Below are 7,709 nucleotides of genomic sequence, written 5' to 3' on the forward strand. Positions count from 1 at the left end.
TTCAACCTGTGACAAAAACATTCATGAACAACAAAGACGAACATCACGCACACACAGGTACACACTCAGTCATCGGTTAGAGATAAACTCAGTGTGAGATTGGCACATGGAAACGCTGTTGCCATACTCTTGATGGAACCCCTTTTAAAGAGTCTTTCTCCTTCTGCCTTGATGAGACTTGAGCACCCTCTAAGCGCAAAGCAGAAAGGCTACATTCCACGGATCCAATTAATTGCTGGAGCAGACTTTTTTTCCGAAGGTGAGTCATAAAGTCTAATTATAGTGTTATTATTTAGTATTATCTAGAAGAAACTCCTAAGGTAGTCATATTTACCTTTATTTAAAGCCACGTTGTCTGTAGTAATTCACAATGATCTACTGGTTATCAGGTCTTATGAATGGAGAAAAATTAGCATTTGATGACTCTATAATTAATTCCTGATATCAAACTCCATTACACAGAATTTCACAATGTGTGATTACATGAATGCATGATTACAGTAGAAATCATAGCACATGCTCAACAGATTTGAGTTGAAAAAGCCAAAAAGTACTAATGATGATAATAAACATCATATGTAAATGCAATTAATAACTAATAAATGCATTATCTAACAATTTTAGTTTTGCATAAATTATGATTTGCACTAGGAAACAGTGTGTTCTAAATATGCCATCTTTTTGAACGGTGACCGTGATTTCACCAAGTACAACATGTTCCTGGATCAACATCCTTGTTCCTATCAACTAATCAGAACTGAGGGATAACTTTTCAGGAAATATCTGTTTTAGGCTTACAATCAGGGTTAGGTGCTTCTACACCCTTGTTAATCAGCTATCATTTCACAGGAATACATTATGGGTAGGGTTAGGTTTAGGGGTAGGGATTGGGTTGTCTATATTTTTGGACAGTTATGTTGATCCAGGATCAACAAAAGATGTTGATCCAGGAACATGTCTTACTTGGCAAAATCACAGCGACCCTTTTTGAACAGTGATAAAGATTAAGTACAAATGAAAACATTGTTATCAGTGTGTCATGTTAGAAATTATATCTGATGATGCCATCAGCTGCCAGGAAAGCTGTAATACAGCATATGGTCAGAATGAGACAAAACGGACACATTTAATTTTTTATATAAAATTTAAATTTGACTTAGTTAAGATTAAAGCAATTGAATGCAAACTTAATTAATCGATTTGAGTTAAAATTCATCCTTTTTTTAATTAAGTAATGCAACACTGATCTACTATGTGTGGAAAACATAAATTAAAAAGTGTTTTAAAAGCAATGCCAATTACAGCACAGTTTTAAAAAGGCATATGCAATGTGAATGACTAGCAAGTGCATGTTTGTGAGAGAAAATGCAAAAGACAGAAAGAGTACCTGCTGCACAAAAGCTTGATGTATTGCAAGGTATGATTTTTTGATGTCCCTTCAGTGTTCTTCCACAGTTGAGATATTGTTCATCTCCAAATTTCCACATCCATAAATGATCCTCTGTGCCCAGTTTTCCATGCAGTAGTGTGTAACTGATGCCATTTACCACTGTCTCACAGGAGGAGAGTTGTTAGTGAGGTGCAGACCACCAACCCAATGGACTGTGATGGAGGGGGTGCTGGGGGGCTGAGAGAGAAGACAGAGAGAGAGAGAGAGAGAGAGAGAGAGAGAGAGAGAGAGAAGGGGGAGTGACTCTGTCTTCTGTCACAAATGCAGTAAGACTAAAACTGAAAAAAATACACAGTTCTCTTTCTGAGACCAACCTCCTTTTTTCACTCACTCTCTCCTTAGATTAAAATTCACACAGAGGCATATATTTCAGACGTATTTTATTTATACAATTTATAAACACTCAGTCTTTAATCTCTCTTTGAGATCATTTTTCTTTTCCCCATCTGTGAGCAGCTGATAATTCTGGAAAGATCTGCTTAGCGATGCATGTGGTTGGAACACTAATGCACACCACACAGAATAACATATGGATATGGAGGGGAGAAAAGGACACTGGTGGTTCTTGAATTCAGTGCTACAGTTGGGCATTTCTTCATATGGGCTTTTTGGACTTTTAGAAAACAAACTCTTTTGTTGTTGTGTGGTTGAGGTGGAAATCACAACACAACTTAGGGATAGCTAAACTGTACATACAAAAATATATTATATGCTAATTAGGTGCCAAGAGCTATGTTTGATCAATTATTTATTTATTTATTTTTACTTTACGAAGTTAAAGCAGGAGATAAAAGGAGCGACAACAGACATTTCAGCTATCTGCCTTCATCAGTGTAACAGTTCTTTCAGAATCAGAAATGGAAGAAAAATACTGTTCATTAACATGGTGCCCACAAAAAAAAAAAAAATAATAAAATTTAAACCCCAAAGTGACATTGTCTGTAAATAAAACATCCAAAATGCCTCTCTTTGTAAGAGTTTTTATTTTTTATAAATATCTCCACTGCAGCTGGAAGTCATAACTCTTTCAATACTGTTCAGTATCGTGATTCCAATCAATACAGTGTCTAGCAATCGGAGATCACTCACTTTAATCTTCATTGATCTTGATGTTTTCCCAACATACATCTATGGGCATGAACATTGGACATCACAATTTTAGTGGAACGTGTTATACAATATTTGATATGATACACTTGTTTTGTGGAAAAACATGTGACGTTTTTACATGTTAGTACAGAAAAAAAAACATGATGTACAATTCTGACATGGAAATACTTTTTATGTCATCACGTACAACATCTCATCTAACTAGCATGTTCGTCAAGTTTTGAGATCTTTTGTAAGAGAACATTGGAAGTTATTTGAAAACATTTTTTAAAGTGGAATCTAAAGCTAAAATAAACCAAAATATGTTTAATAAAAAATAATATATAAAAATATTATATAAGAGTTTGTATAAATCATTTTGAGACTGGTGTTATTTTCGCATATACTATTATAGTATTTATTAACATTTTTAATTTAGTTTTTATTTTAATTTTAAGTTAATTAGTTAATTTTGTTTTTATTTCAATTTTGTTATGTGCTTTGTATTAGCTTTAATTACTTTTATTTTAGTTTTAGTAATTTTAGTACTTAGTTTTTTTAAGTACTTTTCTAAGCTTTTTCACCTAATGTTTGTTTTATTTTTCAGCTTTATTTGAATTAATGAAAATGATTTGTGATAGTTTTAGTTCACAATAACAACACAGTTTAAGACATTAGATTGTACATATTATATTACAGATGATTAAATATTACAGATATTTTGATTTTGTTTAGCTGATCATAATTGCAAAGTTTTAATTAATTTTTATATATATAATACATTTTCATAGTTTAAACATGCTAAACTGGGTCTTGGACAAGCTAAAACAATAGAACATTGTTTTAGCTATATAATATATCTATAGGCACTTAAAAGTTGAAATAGTTGAAATGTGTTAGTTTTATTAAAAATCAACCCCTGGGGCATGAAGTTGAAAAAGCAACCAGATACACAGCAAAATGTCACCCACTGTAATATCCTTCTATTTCGACGTTGACATATAGCAGTAAGGTTAAAGCTATAGATTAATTCTCATACCTGTCATAGAATTTATTTCCACTGCCATTCGATTGAAAAAAAAAAATCACTACATCCAATTTTCTCTTATACTTCCCAGACAACCACTTTGATCAACATTTCATTCACTATAGTAAATGTTTTACAACTTTAATATGATTACCAATGATTGAAAACAGCCCTCCGGCAAATCTCCCAGCATGAGAACAATGTTTCTTACCAAACCACCCAGTAAATGCCCAAAGAGGAAAGCTGAATGCCAGACATGCAATTCCTTCTATAAGTATCACTCCTAACAGTTAATTATCATGAGCTTTGCTATTTGCACCACAATGAGCAGGCAATCATTTGTATAACTTAGAACGAGAGTCATTCAGTTGTGAATAGTTCATTGGAATACAGGAAACTTCTTACGGCCTGATGTGGTTAAATGGTCAGGAAGAATCATGAGAAATAAGAGTTTTTTATTTTATTGACACTAAAAATTATAGTCTCTAGAAGGAGGTTTAGGATGTGGGATAGTGCACATAATGCGCAAATGCAATTTGAAATGGACTGATTATGTACTCTGAATTTCACTAAAATGAAACGTTATGCTTCAATCAATTCATGGAAGTTAAGTTTCCATAATCAACAATCATTGTTTGATGTAAAGACACGGTAATTGTCGGTAAATGCCTTATCTCCCTCACAGGACAGCTGACTTGGGTGTGGTTTTTTTTATTTGGGCATTCAAACTGACACAGAGTTGATGTGTTTGGGGTTGGCACGAGGTTAAACACAATCAATTACCATCTTGTTGATGCCCTGAGAAGGGTGAACTAAAAATGGCCAAAAAGAGGGTGAACAGAGTGAATTTGAAAGGTTAATTGCAGTTGTGCCTGTCTAAGTAAATGTCTTGGCATAGCTATTCTGAATTTGGCCGTGGGCAAAGCCTTCAGTGTAAGACAATCAACACTAATAATTTTACCCCTCGTGTCATGAGGATTTTGACCTCCTCAGTCGCCTCGACCTTTGTTCGACCCCAGCGACCACTCTCACAGTGTGAACAGTGGTGTGTCATGTGTGAGCTGTTGCTTTTGCTTGAAGATGGGACGAATAATAGGTTAAAAGAGAGCAAAGGGAGAAGTTATAGATTCACTGGGTGTAATATTGGCTGGGGTTAAAACTAATTTAATGGCACTGACTCAGAATCAGATTTCCAGATGCAGACGTTGACCTTTTTGAAAGTTCAAATCCCTTTCCAGGTCAGTCTCAGGGCTTTATATAAGGCTTTAATTTTTTTAATGAAACAGGATATTAAGCAAGAAAAAAAATGCATTTTGTTCATTTGAAATTGATTGGTTTACAAAAAGTAATAACGTATCACCCTAGATACTTCTGTGTCAAGTATATTTTTCCAGCTACTACAATGGCCTTAAGTATGGAAGCTTATTTCCACTATAAAAATAATTATAAAGGGGTCATATGACGTTGTGTAATGAAATGTGTTTATGCGGTTTAAGCACATTACATTAAAAAACACATTATTTTCCACATACTGTACGTTATTGTTTCTCCTCTATGCCTCACCTTTCTGAAACGCGTCAATTTTTACAAAGCTCATAATTTTGAAAAGCGAGGTGTATGCTGATTGGCCAGCTATCCAGTGCGTTGTGATTGGCCGAATGCCTCAAACGTGTGACGAAAATTTTACGCCCCTTGCCATACTGTGATGCCGTGTCCCGGTGCGACGAGACAAAACCAATAAAACCCATTACAAACGAGGCATTTGTAGCATCCAGTGGGGACATAATTACTGATTATAATGACTTATACTGTCTTTTTACGCGTTGCGTTGCATCGTGCCGCATAAACATAAAACCATGTCTGCATTTGTGATCGGAGAAACGACAAACAACAAGCGCTACTCTAGACTGCTCAAAACTCACGTTTGAATCGTCAGTGGCAAATTCTTTAAATATGAAAACGTACTTACAGGCTGTGAGTCAGCATTATTTGCAGAAAACTGGCATTGTAGGCTACTCTCCCAGGAAACACATAGCGTCTCCACGACATGGCGGTGGCGGCAGCAACAATACTACAGCAAGAATCAAAGTTACGCCTTCTTTCTTTGCGTGAACATTTGGGCCGTGTTATGCAAATCTTCCCACACAGTGACGTAGACATGTGGGGGCATGTTAGAAACAGCTTGTAACACTCCAAAGAGAAAAGAAAACTTGAAATCACATCATATGTCCACTTTAATTACATAAAATATCTTCAAGTTTATGTCTCACAATTTCAAGTTTTAAACTCATAATTAAGTGTTTATATCTTGCTTTTTTCTTTTCTTGGATTTTATAAAGGGTCAATAAATGTCAAAAAGATTCAGAAACTCACAAGGTTTGAATGTGTCTAACAGAATATGTGTTTACTGTATGCGTGTTTCAGTGTATGTGTCAATGTGTCGTTGAAGGTGAAGTGTGTAACTTATCCACCACTAGTGAAGCCAAACAGAAAATAAAATGGAACAATTATGTAAATCCTCCCCCCCTAAGCTAAAACAGAGCACTATAGGGAACTGGTAGGAACACAGCCATTTTAAACTCATTTCCATATGAAACAAACAATGACACATGGATCTTTGCACAAATGTCACCTTCACACAAATCTCAAAAATGTTATTTTGTCTCAGAAGCTTTTTAGATTATTTCTTCAGTCCTTTTGAGGTTTTGTCATGCAGCCCAGCATCAGCTGCATAAAATTGGATCTTTCTCTGTTCGACCATCCCATCAGTAGTAAAGAGAACATACTTCTTTTCCACTCTCACCTGAACCGTCCTCTGACCCCTCAGGCTTTTAGCGTTCAATATGTCTCATAGTTTATTCATACCTACTCACACAAGAGACAAATAACATGGTGAGAACTATGAAGGTGCTGCTCAGTCAGATGCTCCAATTCCTTCTGAAAGACACAAAGAAAACAGACATACAAGAACTTTACTTACCATAACCCTTAGAAGGAATTGAATATTCATGTTCTTCACTCTGTGCAGGTTGAAGATGTTTTTTGGTCTTTCCCCAAATAAACACCCTTAAGGTCAACAAACAAGACAAATTCTACCATGAACATGTTTGTTATATCACAAATCCAATAAGGCTTATGCTATGCATTTAATGTTTCACTTTAAACACACTGAGCGACTTCCCTGTAACCTGATTGACCATCTGATCTAAAGGCTTCTCCTGCTTGTTGTCCAGAAGGGGATCCATGTGTATTATATATATGTCATATTATATTATATCAGAATATTCATTTATAATCACTGATGTATAATAGAGAACTGGATTGCTCATGACGTCATAAAAGTGAAGCTGCTGCGCCGCCATATTGGTATTCCCATACATTCTATAGGAAATCGTACGATTTTAATGAGAAAACATCACCCAACAAGTCAGCGTATATATCTTAAGTATCCCTGTACATTCTTACAATGCAAACCTCCTGAGCATGTAAATGGTTATTTGTTTAATGTCAGGAATTTCCCCTGTGTATTAAAAAAGTTACGTGTCCAATACATTACCGTAGCGAATATAAGATGAACATGATGAACATCAGACGGAAAAATCCACAACATATGCAACTGACAAAGTGCTCATGAAATCTGAATAAAGATTGTGTGCACATGTATGCATTAATTCGCCTTGTACGTTCACGGTTTATGTAATTATGTTGTTTTTTATTCGTATAGTACGGTAGCTGCAAATGTTTTTCTAACAGTGATTTCGTTAACAGCGTTCATTTTATTTGGCAGTCAATGATTTAAACGTCGGTTAAATGAATAATTAATTAAACGCATTAGGCTACTCCTGGAAACTGTAATGCTAAAATGCCATAGAATTTCCGCAATCTTGAGGAGTCTGAAATAGATATTGCTCCCTCAGGACATAAAATAATACACACATCATAATAACGTATTCAGAGAAATAAAACTGACTGCATATGATACGGACTTAAAGACATGAAGCTTTATTTCCAAGATGATAAGTGGTAAGCGCTGAATTTCAACAGCAATATAGTAACAGGCTTGTATTGTATATCCGAATCAATTTCAGATACTAATACCATATATATATATATATATATATATATATATATATATATACATAT

This window comes from Sinocyclocheilus anshuiensis, unplaced genomic scaffold, assembly GCF_001515605.1.
Source record: "Sinocyclocheilus anshuiensis isolate Anshui unplaced genomic scaffold, SAMN03320099.WGS_v1.1 scaffold374, whole genome shotgun sequence".
In the NCBI taxonomy this organism is placed as follows: Eukaryota; Metazoa; Chordata; class Actinopteri; order Cypriniformes; family Cyprinidae; genus Sinocyclocheilus; species Sinocyclocheilus anshuiensis.